The sequence below is a fragment of the Prionailurus viverrinus genome, chromosome A3, assembly GCF_022837055.1.
Source record: "Prionailurus viverrinus isolate Anna chromosome A3, UM_Priviv_1.0, whole genome shotgun sequence".
Taxonomy (NCBI): domain Eukaryota; kingdom Metazoa; phylum Chordata; class Mammalia; order Carnivora; family Felidae; genus Prionailurus; species Prionailurus viverrinus.
Genome location: NC_062563.1, coordinates 106,038,739 through 106,057,342, shown reverse-complemented (window position 1 = coordinate 106,057,342; position 18,604 = coordinate 106,038,739). Strand labels below are relative to the sequence as shown.

General features: G+C 39.7%; 1 protein-coding gene and 1 non-coding gene across 8 annotated transcripts in view; both read left to right on the top strand.

Moving 5' to 3' along the window:
* Nucleotides 1–18,604, top strand: part of MTA3 (metastasis associated 1 family member 3) — a 230,301-nt gene that overhangs the window by 78,281 nt on the left and 133,416 nt on the right. The gene's annotated exons all lie outside the window — the stretch shown is intronic.
* On the top strand, nt 6,481–6,553 carry TRNAK-CUU (transfer RNA lysine (anticodon CUU)). Its single transcript has one exon. It is a non-coding gene; the product is annotated as a tRNA-Lys (tRNA).

Genomic DNA, 18,604 nt, shown 5'->3' with positions numbered 1-18,604 from the left:
TTTTAATCCTTTTTTTTTATTATTATTATTTTTTAATGTTTATTTATTTTTGAGACAGAGAGAGACAGAGCATGAACGGGGGAGGGGCAGAGAGAGAGGGAGACACAGAATTAGAAGCAGGCTCCAGGCTCTGAGCCATCAGCCCAGAGCCCGACGTGGGGCTCAAACTCACGGACTGTGAGATCGTGACCTGAGCTGAAGTCGAACCCTTAACCAACTGAGCCACCCAGGCGCCCCAAATCCTTTTATTTTTAATCTGGAGTGTCATATCTCTTTAATCCACTTACAGCTGGATTAATTTTGTTTTCATTTTTTGGTCTCCTTAAACCCATTCCGAGGGTCTCTAACTTCAGTAAGGATATTTAATTCTTTTGTATTTAATCATATTTTATTTTAACTCCTGTGTGTGTTTTCTCCCTCCTTCCTTTCCTTGTATTGGTTTTATCAGATTTTCTTCTTTTTAGGAAAGCATTCATCCTATTTGTAGTCTTGTAATACTTGCCTTCACATTTTTTTTGTTTCTTCACATTTTATTTATTTTACTTGTTAAAAATTTTTTTTTGAAAGGTAATATTTGAATATGGGCTAACATTTAAAGGGTACCAAAGTATAGTGTAAAAACTCCCCACATCAAGTCTCCAAAGCCCTAAATCTCCCCCACAGATCATCACTGTTACTAGTTTCCGGTGTCTTTTCTAGAGGAAAGTCAATGTATGTAGAAGGAAATAGTATATATGTGTATACATGCATTTTCCCAACCTTTTTTTTTTTTTTAAACAAAAACGATGGCACAGTATAGTGGTTTTTATGTTTTTTGCTCTCAAAATTATTTCCCTTAATTATTTATAAAAAACAAAAATTTTTTTAACGTTTATTTATTTTTGAGACAGAGAGAGACAGAGCATGAACAGGGGAGGGGTAGAGAGAGAGGGAGACACAGAATCTGAAACAGGCTCCAGGCTCTGAGCTGTCAGCACAGAGCCTGACACGGGGCTCGAACTCACGGACCGTGAGATCATGACCTGAGCCGAAGTCAGACGCTTAACCGACCAAGCCACCCAGGCGCCCCTCCCTTAATTATTTAAAAAAACCTTTACTCTCCTATACACTGTAAAGTTGACATCTGTTTTTTAAGTTTATTTATTTTGAGAGAGAGAGGTAGAGAAAGAGGAACAGAAGGAGAGAGAGAGAGTGAGAGTCCCACGCAGTCTCTGCAGCGCAGAGCCTGATGGGCTCGAACTCACAAACTGTGAGATCGTGCCCGAGCCAAAATCAAGAGTTGGATGCCCAACTGACAGAGTCATGCAGGTGTCCCTGTAAAGTTGACATATAATTGTTGTATACTGTTGGTGGGAATGTAAAGTGGTATAGCCACTGTGAAAAACAGTATGGAGATTCCTTAAAAATTTAAAAATAGAAATACCATATAATCCAGTAATACTGCCCTCTTCCCCAAGGAAAGCAAAAACACTAATTCAAAAAGATATATGCACCCCAATGTTTATTGCAGCATTATTTATGATAGCCAAGATACGGAAGTAACCCAGTATCCCAATGATGGATGGATAAGGAAGATGTACACACATAACACACAACACATGTGTGCGCACACCCACACCCCCCACACACGTGCACATGTAGGAATATTATGCAGCCTTAAAAAAGGATGAGATCATGCCATTTGTGACGACATGGATGGAGCTAGTGAGTATTATGCTAAGTGAAATGTTAAAGACAAATACCATGTGATTTCACTCATATGGGAATCTTAAAAACAAAGGAATAAACAAACAAAAAGCAGAACCAGAGCTATAAATATAGAGGAAAAAACTGATGGTTGTCAGAAGTGGGTGGGGGTGGAGAGATGAATAAAATTAGTGAAGGGGAGTGGGAGATGCAGGCTTCCAGTTATGGAATGAATACATCATGGGAATAAAAGACAGCAGAAGGAATATAGTCAGTGATATTGTAATTGGTTGTATGGTGATGGATGATAACTACATTTGTGGTGAACACAGCCTAATGTAAAACTTGTCAAATCACTGTATTGTACACCTGAAACTAATGTACCATTGTGTGCCAATGTTATTCAAATAAAAAAAAAAATGAAAAAAATACAAAGTTGATATCTAAAGCTTAAAATAGTTGTGGAGGTGCCTGGCTGGCTCAGTGGCTCAGTAGAGCATGTGACTCTTGATTTCAGGGTTGTGAGTTCAAGCCCCATGATGGGTGTAGAGCTTACTTAAATTAAAATAGTCGCAAAGATGTAATATTTCGTATGTTGTAAACAGTGATGTTTAAAAATAAATTGTTATATCACACGTTAAAGTATTCTGGTGGAGGGGCACCTGGGTGGCTCAGTTAGTTAAGCGACTGACTTCTGCTAAGGTCATGATCTTGCGGTTCCTGAGCGTGAGCCCCACATTGAGCTCTGTGCTGTCAGTGTAGAGCCTGTTTTGGATCCTTCTCTGCCCCTCCCTGTCTCTCTCTCTCTCTGTCTCACTCACTTACTCTAAAAAAAAAATAAACAATAAATAAAGTATTCCAGTGGAAAAGAAAGAATGTAAAAATTTGCCCACCATCACAGGTTAAAAATAGGGAGAACCAGTTCTAACAGTTTGAAATTTTATGTGATCCTTTTTTTTCCTTGAGCTCCTTTCCATTTTGTTTTCTCCACAGAATTTTAGCCTGATGTATTTTATGCATGAAAGTTTTATTCATCGTCATATCCTTCTCTGCAACAAAATGTATAAATAAAAATTAAAAACATTTATATTTCCTGCATTCATAAGGCTCAGAGTCTTAAAAATTTCTTTTGGATTTATTATAGTACTAGTATTATTAAAAATATGATAATTATTACACATAAAAATACATTTTTACCAGAAATCATCTCTTAACAAGATAGATGGGGTTTCCTCTCACTCCCAATTAGTTAATGAATGCTTGTGTAAATGTAACTCATTGCTAGAATGAGACAGGGTTTGGCATTTTCTCTTTGTGATTTTTGGGTTTATAGATGTAGCTTTTGACAAAATGTTTTCATGTAAGTTATTAGATGAGAATGGTGGAGTTTTGCTCATTTATTCATTTTTCGAATGTACTTTGAGCTCCTACTATGTTCTGGACCCTTCTAAGCTCCAGGGATAAGCAGTGAACAAAGCAACAGAAATCTCTGCCCTCAGAGCTTGCAAGTGTCTCTTTCTTGGTTCTTCTGAGTTATATGTGAAAAATCATATAGCAGACTTTCATCAAAAGTGATTTTTAATAATGGTTTAGTAGCTGACAATTCAATTAGGTCCTCCTTCAGTTTTGCTGAAAGAAGAGAATTTGAAACCACCAGATTTGGAAGAGGTTTATTAACCAGTAATTAGAGTCCTTCGTGGTCTCATTTTCTGAGAAGCACAGTAACACCAACACCACCTAACAAATGACTGTTAATTGTACTTCTTACTCTTTTATCTATTGGAAATTGTATCAGTTGTAGGTTTTATACGTATATATACAGAGAAACAGAACCAGTTGTAGATTTTATACGTATACATATACACATACACACACACACGCATACATACCTCCTGTGTACTTACACACACCTATATAATTTCCACCTGGTTATGTAAATCATAAATAGATTTATTGCAAGTAATTGGCTTATATGATTGTAGAGGCTGGAAATCTTGACTGGTAGGCTGGTTGGTGGAATCTCTTCCTCAGAGCAATACAGTTTTGCTCATGAGGACTTTCACCTGTTTAGATGAGGCCCACCCAGATTATTGAGGACACTCTTCTTTTGCTTAGATTCAGCTGATGTTAATCACATCTACCAAATATTTTGGGAGCAACACCTAGATTATATTTCGAATGAGAGCAGTGGTTAGCCTAGCCAATTTGAGACACAAAATTAACCATCATAGGGACCTCATTTAAGTTTTTAAAAAATGTTTATTTTTAAGAGCTAGAGAGCCAGCAGGGGAGGGGCAGAGAGAGAGGGAGACACAGAATCCGAAGCAAGCTTCAGGCTCTGAGCTGTCAGCACAAAACCCAGTGAGAGGCTCAAACTTAAGGACGGTGAGATCATGAACTGAGCTGAAGTCAGACCTTAGCTGCCCACCCAGGCCCCCCAGGACCTTATTTAAACTAATATATTCAGAAATGTTGGAGGAAGTTGAAATAATGTTCATTTAAATACACATTTACATTTTAGGGGTCCCTGGGTGGCTCAGTTGGTTAAGTGTCTTGACTCTTGATTTCGGCTCAGATCATGATCCTGGAGTTTGTGAAATCGAGCCCCATGTTGGGCTCTGTGATGACAGCATGGATTGCTTGGGATTCTCTCTCTCCCTCTCTGCCCCTCCCCTACTCATGTGCTCTCTCTCAAAAATAAATAAATAAACATTAAAAAAAACCAATAATAAATAAATAAACCTTTACATTTAAATTTATGTCTGGGAAGATTATGAATTTTATGTATATACTTAAAATATATTTAAATATATGTAAATTGATATTTATTAAATATATTTTCATCAGATTGTTGGAACTACAGATTTCATTTATTCAATCCTGGAAAATGATCACCAGTAAACCTTAATGGTCAAGCCAGTCTTCATTGACAGACTAGGCAGCTAAATCACACTGACTTTTTTGGAGTCTCTTTTTTGCGGTTTTAGTGAGTGCTATGCATATCCAAGGCAGCCATTTCCTTCTGATTTCTAAGACAGACTTTTGACAATGCTTGGAGTCTTGCTGTGATGGTCTTGTTAGTTTTTACACTCCTTGTTTTCTTCTTTACTTTCTTTTCTTTTTTGTTCGTTTTTAAATAGGCTCTATAACCAACATGGGGCTTGAACTCAGAACCGTGGGATTAAGAGACCCTGGGATTAAGAGTCGATGCTCTACTGACTGAGCTAGCTTGGCACCTGTTTTTTTGTTTTGTTTTGTTTTCTTGGGACTGTTTTCTCAGGTGTGATTTTTTTTTTTTTTTAATGTCTTAAAAAATTATTTTGTAGTGAAGTATAGTGGACATGTTATTTAAAAAAATTTTTTTTGGGGCGCCTGGGTGGCGCAGTCGGTTAAGCATCCGACTTCAGCCAGGTCACGATCTCGCGGTCCGTGAGTTCGAGCCCCGCATCAGGCTCTGGGCTGATGGCTCGGAGCCTGGAGCCTGTTTCCGATTCTGTGTCTCCCTCTCTCTCTGCCCTTCCCCCGTTCATGCTCTGTCTCTCTCTGTCCCAAAAATAAATAAATGTTGAAAAAAAAAATTTAAAAAAAAAAATTTTTTTTAATGTTTATTTTTGAGAGAGAGAGAGAGAGAGAGAGAGAGACAGAGTGTGAGCGGGAGAAAGCCAGAGAGAGGGGGACACACAGAATCCGAAGCAGGCTTTAGGCTCTGAGCTGTCAGCACAGAGCCCAGTGCGGGGCTCAAACCCACAAACTGTGAGGTTATGACCTGAGCCAAAGTTAGATGCTTAACCGACTGAGCCACCTAGGCACCCCATCTTTTTGAAGTGTATTTATTTTGAGAGAGAGCACTAGAGTGGGAAGGGCAGAGAGAGAGAGAGAGAGAGCAAGAGAGCAAGAGATAATTCCAAGCAGGCTCCACGATGTCAGTGCAGAACCCGATGCAGAGCTCGAGCTAATGGCCATGAGATTATAACCTGAGCTGAGATCAAGAGTTGGATGCTTAACCTACTGAAGCACCTAGGTGCCCTAGGGTGATGGTATTTTTTGACCACCATTCAGTTGGGGAGGGACAGAGGGAGAGAGAGAATCTCAAGCAGGCTCCATACCCAGTGTGGAGAAATCAAGAGTCAGATGCTTAACTGACCAAGCCACTCAGGCGCCCCCAAAAGTGAAGTCTTTAAATGGAAATTGTTCATTATCAATTTGGTAGGGAGACATGAAATGCCACAGTCTTAAATATTTCTGAATCCATAACATCCCAATACCCAAATACCCCAATGCTAATACCACACTTCTTTTGTAACTGAAATATGTATAAGACACAAAACCCACTGTGTATGTTTCTGATGTTTTGGTTAAAGTGGCTTCTTAGAGATTATATTGTGTGTTTGTTTGGTTTTTACTCTCCAGGGTTGTGTTTCACTGTAAGGTTGAAGGTGGTAGAGAGATAAGAGGGTCGTGGAAATGAGAAAAGAAGGGTCAGCCAGATGCCTCTACCTTGTGCTAGTTCTCAGGCAGAACAGGAACTAGTATCTGAGGAAGTTGATCTAAAAATTGGTCTCCTGGAGGCGCCTGGGTGGCTCAGTCAGTTTTTTGTGAGACTGAGCCCTTTGTCAGGCTCTGCACTGACAGTGTGGCGACTGCTTGGGATCCTCTCTTGTGCTGTCTCTCTGATCCTCCCCCTGCTTGCATGCATGCAGGCCCGCTCTCTCTCAAAATCAATAAACATTTTAAAAAGTAAATGAAAATTGATCTCCTAAAAATAAAAATAAAAATTGATCTCTTTAGGGGGGTGCCTGGTTGGCTCAGTTGGTAGAGCATGTGACTCTTGATCTCAGGGTCATGAGTTCAAGCCCCACATTGGGCCTATAGCTTATTAAAAATATCAGTCAGGTTGCATGGGTAGAGTTGGTTAAGTATCTAACTGACTCTTGATTTTGGTTCGGGTCATGATCTCATAGTTCATGGGTTGGATCCCTGTGTTGGGATGTGTGCTGACTGTGGGGAGTCTGCTTGGGATTCTCTAACTCTGTCTCTGCCCCTCCCCTGCTCATGCACACGTTCTTTCTCAAAATAAATAAACTTAAAAAAAGTCTTCATCACTTAAAAAAAAAATCAGCTTCCTTAAACCTGTGTTGCTGTGTCCCATGGAATGTCTTCATGTACTCACAGAGGGGTTCAAGTTCACCTTTTGAAGACTTCTGATGCACTGTATTACTTTTCCTGGCCCTTGCTTTTTTTCTCATTTATCTTGGAGATCCTTCCATATTATTACTTTCTTTTACTGACTGCATTGTATTCCACAGTTTGTACTATAATTTGACCCCTATATACTGGTGGAGGACTGGGTTTATCATCCTTTAACTGTTCCACAATTCTGCAGAGTGCATATCATTTAGTGCATGTATGAACAGAGTATCTATATTTAGGATAGATTCCTAGAATCACAATTGTGGGGTCTCAAGGTTGTACATTGTAATTTTGATAAACATTGCCAAATTGCCTGCCTCAGATAAGGTACCAGTTTATACCTACCATCAGTGAATGAGTGCCTAATCCCTTTCCAATACGTTTACTATCAGGCCTTTTTTTTAAGTTTATTTATTTACTTTTGGCGGGGGGGGGGGGGGGGGAGGAGGGGCAGAGAGAGAGGGAGAGATAGAATCCCAAGCAGGCTCCGCACTGTCAGCACAGAGCCCAATGTGGGGCTCAAACACGAACTGTGAGATCATGACCTGAGCCGAAACCAAGAGTCGTACGCCCAACCGACTGAGCCATCCAGGCGCTCCTACTATCAGGCTTTTGATCCTTACTAATCTAATAGGTAAAAAAAAATGATACCTTGGTATAGTTTTATTTTACATTTCTTACAATAGCGTGGCTTTTTTATAGAGGCCACCTTATATTTCCTTTTCTGTTTAAACCTTTTGCCTGTTTTCTATTAAGTTTTGTTAAAATAATTTGTAATGGGAAAATCTTTTAAGTCAATAAAGGAAAAAATATACCTTACGTTTAAACGGACGCGGTTAACCCTATATTTTCCCACCAGTTATTCTCCCCTTAGAATAAGGAAAAACTGAGCGTACATTGTCTTCCCTGTCCTCTACCTTCCAATGTTGACATTATACAGCATTTTGTTCTGGAATTTTTGAGTTAAGTAGTGATGACTTAATAACAGCACATCGTACCAGACACTGTTCTCAGTACTTATTACATATAAGTCCGTCTTACATTACATAGCTGCTTTTTAAGGTTTATATCTTCGTTTTACTCATTTGTTCTCTTGCTACCGTTTCTTGTATCCAAGTTATCTTTATTTTTGAATTACATTTGTGTTTTGCTTTGCTGAAATGTGTCGCTATCAAAGTTTTTTTCAGCAAGCGTCTGTGGGTGGTGAACTTTCTAAATCTTTGCCTGCCTTAAAATGTCTCTATTTTACCATCACACTTGAATGCTAGTTTGGCTTTTTATAGATTTCTAGGTTCAAAATAGTTTCCTCTCAGAACTTTGGAGCAATTGCCTCATTGTCTTCTGGAATTCAGTGTTGTTGATAAGAAGTCTGATGTCAGTCTGATTCTCACTCTTTTGTAGGTAACATGTTTTGTCCTCTGGAAGCTTTTCTCCTTTAGAATTGGTGTTCTGAAATTTTACCAGACTACGTCTACATGTTGGACTTATTTCAGTAACCATTTTGTTTATTTTTGGTAAATATGTTGAAGTGAGGGAGGACCTTTATTTTGTTTTCAGCTCAGGAGTGTTTTCGTCTAAGATTACTGTTTCTGTGTGGTTCTTTATTTATTTTAGTAATTTTATTATTTTTAAAATTTTTATTTTTTTTTTAATTTTTTTTAATGTTTTATTTATATTTGAGAAAGAGCATGAGTGGGGAAGGGGCAGAGAGAGACAGAATCTGAAGCAGGCTCCAGTCTCTGAGCTGTCAGCACAGAGCCCGATGTGGGGCTTGAACTCATGAACCATGAGATCATGACCTGAGCCGAACTCAGATGCTTAACCGACTGAGCCACCCAGGCGCCCCTTAAAATTTTTATTTTTGAGAGAGAGAGCGCAAGCAGGGTAGGGGCAGAGAGAGAGGGAGACAGAGGATCTGAAGCAGGCTCTGCGCTGTCAGCAGAGAGTCTGATGCGGTGCTTGAACTCACGAACCATGCGATCATGACCAGAGTCAAAGTCGGACACTTAACCGACTAAGCCACCCAGGTGTCCCAGTGTTGTCCTTCTGTTCTCTCTGTTCTCTTTATGGAGTTCCTACTAACAGAAGTTGGTGATTTCTGTTCACTTGGTGTCATTCTTTTATTTCTTAGCCCTTTTGTGTGGCTTATTTGGAGAATTCTGTGATATAATACTTTGGTGACTTATTTCATCAGCAGCTGTGTCTATTTTGTGATTCGTTCAGCCCATTTGTCGAACTTGTAGTAGAGTTGACCCTTGAGTTGTGCAGGGGTGTGGGGTGCCAATCCCCTGCACAGTAAAATGTCCGTGTATAACTTTTGACTCTCCAAAAACTCAACTACTAATAGCCTATTGTTGACTGGAAGGTTTACTGATAACATAAACAGGCAATTAACATTTTGTATGCTATCCGTATTGTATGTTGTCTCCTTACGATAAAGTAAGCTAGAGAAAAAAAATGTATTAAGTGTATCATAAGGAACAGAAAATACATTTATATGCTGTTTTTATTGAAACAAATCCACTTATAAGTGGACCCCTGCACATCAAGCCCATGATGTTCAAGAGCCAGCTGTGCTCGGAAGAGGAATACTAAAGAGAGAAGGGAAAATACAATAGAAAGTTACCCTGGCTGGGTGCCTGGGTGGCTCAGTTGGTTGAGTGTCCTACTTTGGTTCAGGTCATGATCTCAGGTTAGTGGGTTCTGTGCTGGCAGTGCAGAGCCTGCTTGGGATTCCCTCTGTTTCCCTCTCTGTCCCTCCCCGACACCTATCACACCCTCTCTCAAAGTAGATAAACTTAAGGAAAAGAAAAAAAAAGATGGGGTACCTGGGGGCTCAGTCGGATAAGCGTTTGACTTTGGCTCCGGTCACGATCTCATGGTTCATGGGTTCTAGCCCCACATTAGGCTCTGGGCTGACAAGCTCTGAACCTGGAGCCTGCTTCGGATTCTGTGTCTCCCTCTTTCTCTGCCCCTCCCCCATGTTCTCTCTCTCTCTCTCTCTCTCTCTCTCTCTCTCTCTCTCTCAAAAATAAACATTAAAAAAGAAATTACCCTGGCATTTGAAGAACTTTTTCTTCATTCCAGTTTTTGTACTTTGACCACAAATTTTATTAGCAGGGATAAGGCTAAACATATTCGAATTCTAGATGTCTGTTGTATTTTCTTAGGAAGTTTGACATTATGAGAGTATGGCGCATAGGTCTGTTGCTTCTTAGTCTAGTCTGTTACGTGTGTACGTACGTTGATGTCAGCCTGACATTCTCCTTTTCGGAGTCCAGGGCCAAATATGGCAAATCTGAGACACCGAGCCCTAACTCTGCCCCTGGAGACCCTTCTCAGTCCTTTCCAAGCAGCTACTACCAGTTGATTGGAGTTGGCACAAAAATCTATTTTTTGTTGCAGCATTAAAAGTAATAAATGTTCATTTATAAGGACATTTTTCTCTTGCTGTTTAAAATGTTTTTATTTTGGGGAATGACATTTTATAATTAGCAGTTATGGCAAGTTTGTGTCTCATTAACCAGATTATTGTCAACTGTAAATATTACCGAGGCTTCTTATTTGACAAGTTAATTATGTTTTATGGTACACATTTTCTTATTGATCCGTTACTTTGAATGTCAATGGCTGCTATTATCTTTTTAAACTTCCCTTTAAAAAAAAAAAAAGTTTATTTATTTATTTTGAGAGAGAGGGAGTGCGCACTCAATTACAAGCAGGGAAGGGGCAGAGAGAGAGAGAGAGTCCCAGACAGGCTCCTTACCCATCGTGGGGCCTGACTCGGGGCTTGAACTTGCCAACCGTGAGATTATGATCTGAGCTAAAATCAGGAGTTGGATGCTCAACTGACTGAGCCACCCAGCTGCCCCTAAACAAAGCTAGTACTTTATTAATACTTTAAAATTGATGTCACATTGTTTATTGACTATTAAGTGAGGCATTCCAATAATTAGATTTTGTTAAGCTTCTTTAAAGGTTTGTGTTAGCTTCAACTTAATTTGTAGACTCCTGTTTTGTATTTTCATATGACTAATTGAATGAAAATAATTTTTGTAGTCAGTAGCTAATCTAAAATTTTCCACAGATTACTTTTTAAATTGTTTCATTGAGCATTGAGGTATAGTAATAACACACTGAATTCTGTAGCTTCCTATTGCCACCTGTGTTTCTATTAGTGCTTTTACCTGTGTGTGTGTGTACGCGCGCGTGCGCGTATAGCCTGTATTTAGAATTGCTCAAAGTATGTTTTCATTTTGCATTTCAAACTATAGAATTTTAGACCTGGAAGGATCTTATTATACGTAATCTGTTCAAACTGTACTTTGTGGCTAAGTCCTTGACCCAAGGTTACCTAGACAGACCAATATTCTGTCCTCTGATTGCTGCTTTTCTGTTTTATCTATCTCTTTTTTTAAATTTACTTTGGAGAAGGTAAATATGGCTATACCCCATTTTATGTTTGTCCAATTTGGCTGTGTAGAAAAACAAGTTTTTGAGCCAGACATGGATATTAATGTTAATTTTGCCATGTGCCTTGGGCAGATTAATCAATCATTTTGAGCCTTAGTGTCTTCCTCTTTACAAGGGGCTTACTAATACTTTCTACCTTGTTACCTACCCTCCTTGTCTTGAGAGTTATGTGGAATACAATGAATAAAGTACCTGGTAAATCATGAGGTATGCAGAAAACAGTGCTTTTTTTTTTTTTTTTTTTTTTTTTTTTTTAAATTTTTTTTTCAACGTTTATTTTATTTTTGGGACAGAGAGAGACAGAGCATGAACGGGGGAGGGGCAGAGAGAGAGGGAGACACAGAATCGGAAACAGGCTCCAGGCTCCGAGCCATCAGCCCAGAGCCCGACGCGGGGCTCGAACTCCCGGACCGTGAGATCGTGACCTGGCTGAAGTCGGACGCTTAACCGACTGCGCCACCCAGGCGCCCCAAAACAGTGCTTTTTATATCAGTCGGAACCATTTGAGAGAAACAGAAACCAGCCTACATATGATCTATTACTGGGAATTAGGTGCTTATGAAATAATGGAAAGACTGAAGGTCGTATCCTAGGCTCGGCCCCAGGAGGACTCCCGTAACAGTTCAGAGAACTGACCCATATGGGAAGCTGCTCCCTCTGAAGCTTTCCCTGCAGCTAAGCTGGCAGCATGCTTTTTCAGTTGTCCTGCAGAGCCAGGAAAGTGGAAGTTGGCAGTGGTCACCTGAAGCCTCAGTCCAAGATTGTAGAGGTCATATCCAGAAGCTGTTGACGCTCACTCCTTTCATGACACCTGAGAATGGACGTTGCTGCATCAAAGCTTCACTTTTTCAGCCGCTCCTGGCTAACTGCTAAGGGTCTCAGGAAGGTGACCCCAGCCTCATTGGGCTCATAGCCTCTCAATACCTTTTATGCCAGTTCCTTGCACAACTTTTTGTGTGTGGGAAACTAGGAATTCGTTTTAAGCTTTCAGATCTCTCCAAAGGGAAGGAATGAAGTTGAGAAAATCCAAATATTTACTGTGGTGGCATTTTGATAGATGATCGTGATGGTGGTAGATAAGAATTATTATTGGCCGTGTTTGGTATACCTTATTCAGGATTATACATCAAGCAAGTGAGTGACATTCTAGAACTAGAATTGGAAATCCCAAATCCATTTCTTTTTAGTGGGCCATGCTCCTTCCAATATCTTGTTCTTACTCCTTCAGTAAATAATCCACTGAGCATCTCTGGATGAGCAAGTGTCTGTTCTTGGTGCTAGGTATGTTAACAGTGACCAGACGCTACTCTGTGCTCTGAAAGCCTTTTGTCCTGGGGTCGCAGGCACGTGGTGTTGTAACACGGTGTAGTAAGTGCTGTGGCAGAGGTGAAATACCTGGGAAGGACACCTGACCCCTGTTGGGGGGGTTTCTAAAGTGATACCACATGCTTTTAGGAAATGGTCATTCACAAGACTGAGTACCCTGGTCACCTATACATTTTACAAAAGAGTAAAGAGAATTGTATCATGACAATTTTGGTTAAGAATGGGACGGTATAGATGGGAAAGTCTTCTTGCAGAGAAGCGGAGAGAATACTTAGGAAAATCCTCTTGGATCTGGCCAGTTCTGTTGCCGAGCTGAGGTGAGAGGCATCTTTGATGGCAGCTTCTGCCTTCACCCATTTATTGTTAAGGCTTTCAGGGGCCATATTCCTTCCCTTACGAGCCAAGTAGGCATCGTGGCACAACACAGATCCTAGACCTAGAGTCCAGATAGTCTCTATTCTTTTCCTCTGTTACCTTGTTTTTTTCACCCAAGATATAAGAAGCATTCTTGGCTTTATTCTATGTGTTTAATAAACAACACTTTAAGGCATTACAGAGAGCTGGTGGCCTTAAAACATTTTCTCTTTTCATACTTAACATTTCCCCTTTCAGGGCTATAGTGCACAGGTCCCTTTATGTCATAAAAAGTATAAGACGAATAGAAGTGTGTGGGTGGGTGTACAGTGAAGAGCAGCAGTGTGCCCCTTGCACGTTTGGGAAGCACAACCCCACAAGACTGGTTGTTACCATTGCCTAGGGCTTCTCCCTTGTATGGGACAGTGAGTCCTCACCGTGTATCTTTCCTGGAGCATGTTGCTGTTCCCCCACCATCAGTGGCTCCATCACCACCATCGACCCCCCACCACCATCACCATCCACAAGTGGGCAAGGGCAGGGTAAAGAGGTATGAGTTAGCTGGAAGAGGTATTTTACTTAATACGTACAGCACTTATTGGCAGAGGTTAGAATACAGCAACAATGTCTTACATATTTCCTAATGAAGATGCTTACAGTTACGGGGAAGTTGTGGTCATTCAGAAGCCCTCCGGGTGCCCTCTTTCCCTCAGAGAGCTACCCCTCTACACACCTTCTAAACTGATGCTCAGAATAATTGTCCCAGGTCCTGTGCTGCACCCTTTAAAAATTTTTTTTAATGTTTTATTTTATTTTTGAGACAGAGAGAGACAGAGCATGAATGGGGGAGGGTCAGAGAGAGAGGGAGACACAGAATGCAAAGCAGGCTCCAGGCTCTGAGCTGTCAGCACAGAGCCCAATGCAGCGGTCGAACTCAGAGACCGTGAGATCATGACCTGAGCTGAGGTCAGAAGCTCAACCAACTGAGCCACCCAGGCTCAATGCTGCACCCTTTAAAAGGCCCTTCGTAAATTCCCTTGGCATAACATTATCAGTATTTTTTAAAAGTTTACTTACTTAAATAATCTCTACACCCAGCGTGGGGCTTGAACTCACAACCCCAAGATTAAGAGCCATATGCTTTGCTGACTGAGCCAGCCAGGTGCCCCTGTTAGTATTTATTAAATTTTAACATTTCTTAGATGTAAACTTGTTTTTGTAGTTTGAGTCTTTTTTGGAGGAGGGAAAGGCAGAAGTACTTAAATTCCAAGAATGCGTATTTTCAAGTGTTTTTAGGGAAAAGACTTTCTTCTGCCCTACTTTTGTCCTTAAACTAGTAAAAAAGAATGGGGAATAAAATCATTCTTGGTAGAATAGAAATGTTATGTGATGAGCTCTCATTCTGATATAGAAATACAATGATGAAATACCATTATGTGTTTACTCTAATCAACAATTGTTTTCAACCCACGTTGGAATTTGCATTAATGTTTTAAACTTCCAAAGGATGTATTATATTTCACTGGTGGAAGACCTTGAACTGCTAAGGGCTAGGTTGCTATATGATGTTGAAAGAAGCTTATTTATTTTGTGTTTTCCGTGTACTGTGTTTGATACTGCATATCAGATCAACTCTTGAATTTTTTTTTAATTCCCTTGAGTGAAAGATAGAGGGTAAACTGTATCTTAGGTTAAATAAGAATAGTTTAGAGTTCTTACCTCGATTAAAGGGTTACTTTTCCAATCATACCACTTTATGAGCATGATCTCCTCTCCCCACTGCCCATAGTTTAGTGGAAAAATTACATTTCTTCACAGCCAAATTAAACCTTTCTGTTGGCCAGTATTTATAGATCTTGGAATAAAGTATAGCTTTGGACACCATCTGATACAATATCTTGGTTCTATGTAGCTTCGTTGCATAAATAAAGATTTTTTATAAATTCATTCTTTTTAGCACAATTTTTTTTCCACGATCTCTTGCTTTGTCTTGTGTTTTTTCCCACTCTTGACATTAGTCTTTAAAGCTGCATGAATATTTTCATTCTGTGGGGACTTGTGAGTCTTTGTGGCAAGGTTGTAAAAATAGCTGGTTGGCCGAACTTGCTTTTACATTTAAGAGTATTGGAAATGCATGTGGGTGAAACTATGCTTCCTGGCAGGAATTAATTTCAACCTGGTCAAAAAATTATTAAAGGTTAGGATACTGGAAAGACATCTCTAGAGATAGCAAAAATAAAAGATGTTATTTCCGGTTTTTATATAATTTTTTTTGCCTTTCAGGTGTAATATGGTTGACTCCTTTGTTGTGTTTTTCTAGTTTAAGTAGCAAGTCCATTTCCTTTGTTGAGGTGGTTTTCAGATTACTCAGTACTCTGTATAGTTGGGGAAATGTTTTCTTTATTTCCCCTTATTTGAAAAGACTTAAAAAACTTGCTTATGACTGTATATCTTTTCATATAAATGACTATAAATAGGATAGGAAAGGATGACAGGATTACAAGAAATTTTGAGAAATTATGAAGCTCATTAGTGAAAGGCTCCCAGAGGGAAATAAACTGCAGAAAATGTCTGCAAGAAATGTTGTTGTAATCCTCTACTCTGTGATTGATTCTTGTTTCCATTTTGTCCATGGTAGACTATAAATTTTCTGGTCCTTGGTTTCCATATGGCTTAAAGCTTTGAAAAAAGGTTATATTTTATAGTATGGGATGGCTCATCTTTCTTATATTGGTAATTCATATGTCACATAATTCACAGCTGTAAATAGAGTGTACCATTGTAGAATTATTTTTGATTGTTTAGTAGTTTACAGAGAAAAAGGAATCGAAAAAACGCTTCAGTGACTGTCCTAGTAAATAAATGTACCTTTTTTGGGGGATTGTCTTTTTTTTTTCTTTTTGTATGATTCAGAGAGCCTGTGTATACAGTTTTTAAGGTTTTTAGTAATACATGTTCCCAAAGAGCCTTCCAGAAAGTATGAATCAATTTTACTTTCATGCTTTGCTGTCATTTAGTCTTCTCCTGTATTGTAGAAGTTTTATAGTTTTAGATTTAACATTTAAGTTACGACCCACTTTCAATTAATTTTTATATGTAGTGCGAGTTATCCATACCTAAGTTCCTTTCTTTGTGGGACGAGGGGCGTGTGCATATCCGGTTGCTCCAGCACCGTCTGTGGGAAAGGTTTGCACTTTCTCCGTTTGCACTGCTTTTGTGCCTTTGTCAAATCAGTTGGTCGCATATGTGTGGCTCTGTTTCTGGCTTTCCCGTTCTGTTCCACTGATCCATTTGTTGCTCTTCTTGCCAGTAACCTGCTTTTGATTATGGTAGCTTTTTAATACTTGAAATCAAGTAATGTTAGCCCTCCCACTTTGATTTCTCATTTTCAGAGTTCTTTTGGCTGGCTATATTCTAGATCGTTTGCATTTTCATCTGAATTTTAGTATCAGCTTGTCAACTTGTAGAGAAAGCCTGCTGGGATTTTGATTGGGATTGTGTTAAATCCATTACTCAATTTGAGGGGAATTGACATCTTAACAATGTTAGGTCTTCTAATCCATGAACACAGTATGTCTGTCAGCACTGACGATTTGTTCCTTTTTATTGTTGAGTAGCAGTCCATTGTGTGGATGTACCACCACTTATTTATTCACTCATCTGTTATTGGACATTTCACTTGTTTCCAGTTTTGGGCTACTACAGATACAGTTGCTGTGGTTATTTGTTTACAAGTTTTTCTACAGACATACATTCTCTTGGAGTAGAATGGCTTTATCCATGTGATAGGGGTATTTTTAGCTTTTTAAGAAACCGTGAACTGTTTGCCAGCGTGATTGTACCATTTTATATTCCCATAGGTAGCATAAGAGAGTTTTGGTGTCTTCATACAGTTGGTATGGGCAGTCTTGAATTTAGGCCTTCTATTAGGTGTGTGGTAGACATGGTAAATTTTACTTTTCTGCGTCCTGGATATTTTCCTACTCCTGTAAATCTTACTGAGTTTTGCTCTGGGATGCACTCAGGTTACTTGGAAACAGTTTGATCCTTTTGGTTATTGTGTTTATGACTTTCATATCTTTGTTAAATGAACATGGAGCAGTCAGAGCTCAATCTAGGGCTTAATTGTTCCCCATTACTTAGGCAAGACTTTTCTGTGTACTCTACCCAATACGCTGTGAATTACGAGTTTTTCCAGTGTAGCTGTTTGGGAACAAATCTGTTCGTGGCCCCGTGTGATCACTGGGCACTGTTCCTTCTGATTCTTTTCCAGTGATTCTTTCCTTGGCTTCTGGTAGTTTCTTCATGTGCTTTGATTGGTATTGAGATCGAGGATCACCCCCTCCAGTGTCAAGTTTTCTTTGTTCTTTGGTACTCTGTCTCTTGCTCTCTAGTTGCTTTGATCTCCCTGGTTGCTCAGCTTTGTCTCCCTAACTCTGGGACTCTGCCAGGCTTTGCCTCAGTTTCTTCTCCTTCTGTTGTTGCCAGGAAATCTCTCAAGGCAGTTAAGTAATGTTAGGGGCTCATCTCTTGTTTGCTTCCTGTCTCTCAAGAATTACTCTTCTTCATCACCTGATGCCCAGTGGTCCAGTGTTAAGAAAACTGATGTTTCCTGTATTTTGTCTGCTGTCTGCTGTTTAAATTGTTTATTAATTTTGAATTGTTTTGGTTGTTTCTGACAGGAGGGTAGATCTGGTCCCTGTTAATTCATTTGTCCAGAAGCATAAGTCCTAGTTCTTTAAAAAAATTGTTTTAAGTCAAGATATAAAATACAATGGAATGGGTGAAGTGTGCAGGTCAGTAAATTTTCTAAACGTGTACATTTTTATGTACACATAAAACGTACTCAGCTCTGGGTGTGGCTGGGTGGCTCAGTTGGTTAAGTGTCTGACTTTGGCTCGGGTCACAGTCTCACCATTTGGAATTTGGAGCCCTACACCGGGCTCTCTGCTGTCAGCATGGAGCCCACTTCGGATCCTCTGTCTCCCTCTCTCTCTGCCCCTCCCCGATTTGTGCATGCACTCTGTCTCTCTTTCTCTCTTTCAAAAATAAATACACATTAAAAAAAACAAAACACAAAACCTTCCTATTACTACTACTCAGCTCAAGATAGAGAATCTTTCTAATACCCTATTGGATTCCTTATGCCCATTCCTGGTCCTTACTGCCCTCTGCCTCCCACAGGTAATCACTGTTCAGATGTCTACCCACCATCTGCTTTGCCAAGTTTTTAACTTCATCCAGATGGAATACCTACAGTATTTGCCCTTTTTTACCTCACTTTTTCCCTCAGCTCCCTGCTTGTGGGATCCATTGGTGCTCTTGCTTATTATCACTTGTTCCTTTCTCTGGCCCAGTAGTATTCCTTCTTCTGTTGATGGACATCTGAGTGGTTTCCAGTTTTTGGCTCCTATGACAAAGCTGCTAGGAACAGCTTGTACAAGTCTTCTGGTGTATTTAAACTCTCATTACTCTTGGGTAAATACCTAGAAGTGGAATTGTTGGTTTATGGGTTGGGTGTAGATTTACTTCAGTAGATATTGCCAAAAAATTTCTCACAGTGGTCCGGCCAGCT